We start from the raw sequence: 2,409 nt of genomic DNA, 5'->3' as shown, positions 1-2,409 counted from the left end.
CAGGACAGGGCCAGGTGGACCAAGGAATGTGCACTGCGCCATAGCAATAGTAAACCGGAAGTCCTGCTTCAGCAGTGCTTCCGGGGCAGGGCCGAAGCACTGTTATTCCAGAGCCTTCGTCCCGAGACGGTGGCCCTGAAAGGGCGCTCCTGGACTGTCTCTGGCTTGTCTACCCGAAGCCAAGGAAGCATCCTTACCTGGTGAGGGGGAGAGGGGAATTTGGTGTGAAACTCGCCCCACGCCAGAGAGCCGTCTGTCCTGCCAAAACCGTTACATTACTGTCTTGGATCAACGGCCGAGGTCTTCTTACTGAACCGTTAATTTTCTTACCGGACGTTTGTCCTAAACTTGGACTGATACACCGCCTTACATGGTAGTACTGTTTACTTGGCCTGCAGAATCCCTCTTGCCTTAAGACATGTTTGATGCTCCAAATCTCTGAATTCTGACACGCTGCGGGACATATTTAAACACAAAACTGTTCATTGTCTTGCTCCATAATTGGGCTGGAAATACTATTCTTTCTCTTCTGGGTGCTGATGTTGACTATATCTAATTAGCACATTAAAATGGCAGTACCTGAAGAGGCCATCCCTCCTTTGTCTGAATACCAGTGCAAGGTCTGTTTAGAAATCCTGATCGAGCCTGTAACACTACCTTGTGATCACACGCTCTGTAAGCCATGCTTTCAATCCCTTGTAGAAAAGTCGAATTTATGCTGTCCCTTCTGTCGCTTTTGGATCTCTGGATGGACCTGGTACAATACCCGAAGAAATACCCTTGTCAATATGGAATTGTGGGAGAAAATTCAAAAACACTATCCAGAAGAATGTAATCTGAGAGTCTCTTGCCAAGAATCACAAAAAAGTTATGATGACGTTCAGCCAGTTCATCTGATAAGTGAACCTGGAGAATTGAGGAGAGAATACGAAGAGGAGAAATGCAAGATGGAGGCATTGCAACGAGCTAATGCAGAAGAAGAAAACAAAGCCAGTGAAGAATACATACAGCAATTATTGGCAGAGGAGGCAGAAAAAAGGAAAAGAGAGATAGAAAGACAACTGAAAAGTGATAGAGAACTAGCAAGAAAGATAAGCTTTGATATTAATTTTGATGAGGAAACTGGCTGGGCTTCTACCATGTATGCCAGAACATCTAATCGAGTCACAACCAGGTCACAAACGAAAAGAATGAACCAACAAACAAACACTGGCGATATCCAGGAGTATTTGTCACCTATATCTCAGTATGGGCCAGTATCACTATCAGAAGTTGTGCAAGAAGGCAAGAAAAGCTCCATGTCTAAGGAGAGTGACAGTAGTGATATAAAGAGCCCTATGTGCCAAGGCACAGAAATTAAGGAAGATATTCCAACACTTTCTTCTCAAATATGTCATGCAATTCAAGAACAAGGTGCAATGTCTTCAATAGAGTCACCTATGCCTCAGTTATGTGCCAGTGGTACAGAATTGTGCCTTGGAGGAAAAGTCAAAATGAAACCAAGCAAGAATGATGAAGAGGAGGAACCTAAAGCCAGCATTTCCTACTCCAGAGAAGCTGCAGTCGAGCCTCGTGGCAACAGAGTGAGTGTGTGCATTATATCAGATATGACACAGATAATTGAGACAGAAAATGAAGAATCTTACCCACAGAGCAGTAAAAAAGATGTTCCCAAAAGAAAAAAACAGGAATCTTTGTTTGAAACAGCCGGGGATCCAGGCTCTTCTGCAAAAAGAGGGAGAATGTTCCCTGAAGCTTCCTCAGACCAAGAAAAAACAGAAGTCGCCATCACTCAAACACCGTTAGATTTGGGACATGTACTTTTTGAGAGAGAAAACCAAGAAGAGCAAGATAGGTTATCAGCATTAAATCTTTGCAAGGAGGTGGATGAAAAACAAATAGAGCCAACCCTGCCAAAAGGATCCCCAGATGAATATCTGTTATCTGCTATGTCCTCATCTCCAGACAAACTGCTAAGTGGAGAGAATTCCAAAGATAGCAACTCCAAAAGACAAACTGATATAAAGCCTTCAAAACCCTAGAGAGGCTCAAAAAAGTAAAACTGGCAACCTTCTTTTAAGATCCAGTTGTAACATTCAGTTAATGTTCATACATGAAAGATGCCAAGTTCTACTAGAGATTACTGCAAAGTACTCATTCCTTACAGCCTAAGTTATCAAGGAAAAGAACTCGGATGTTTCAGAGATAAAGCAATACGTGGGTAAAGGGAGTGTTTTATAATCTAGTAAACGTTTGTTTTGTTGTGAAGCTTTCTTTTCTTCAAAATTTGCATGTTTTATGGCCTTTTGTCATCTTTTTGTCCTGTAGTAATTAGTTAAGGAATCCAGGTTTAAAGTCTAAGTTTTCTTGCTACTTTCCATGTATTTGCAAAGCACTTGAAATGCATCT

At 42.2% G+C, this 2,409-nt stretch overlaps 1 pseudogene across 1 annotated transcript; it reads left to right on the top strand.

The window, feature by feature from the left end:
* Window positions 1-566: 566 nt before the first annotated feature.
* Window positions 567-2,117, top strand: LOC307096031 (E3 ubiquitin-protein ligase RNF168-like; annotated as a pseudogene). Its single transcript has one exon. The product of its transcript is annotated as an E3 ubiquitin-protein ligase RNF168-like (transcript).
* The last annotated feature ends 292 nt before the right edge of the window (window positions 2,118-2,409 follow it).

Source organism: Cnephaeus nilssonii, assembly GCF_951640355.1.
Source record: "Cnephaeus nilssonii genome assembly, chromosome: X".
In the NCBI taxonomy this organism is placed as follows: domain Eukaryota; kingdom Metazoa; phylum Chordata; class Mammalia; order Chiroptera; family Vespertilionidae; genus Cnephaeus; species Cnephaeus nilssonii.
This window is presented reverse-complemented; position numbering and strand designations above follow the sequence as displayed.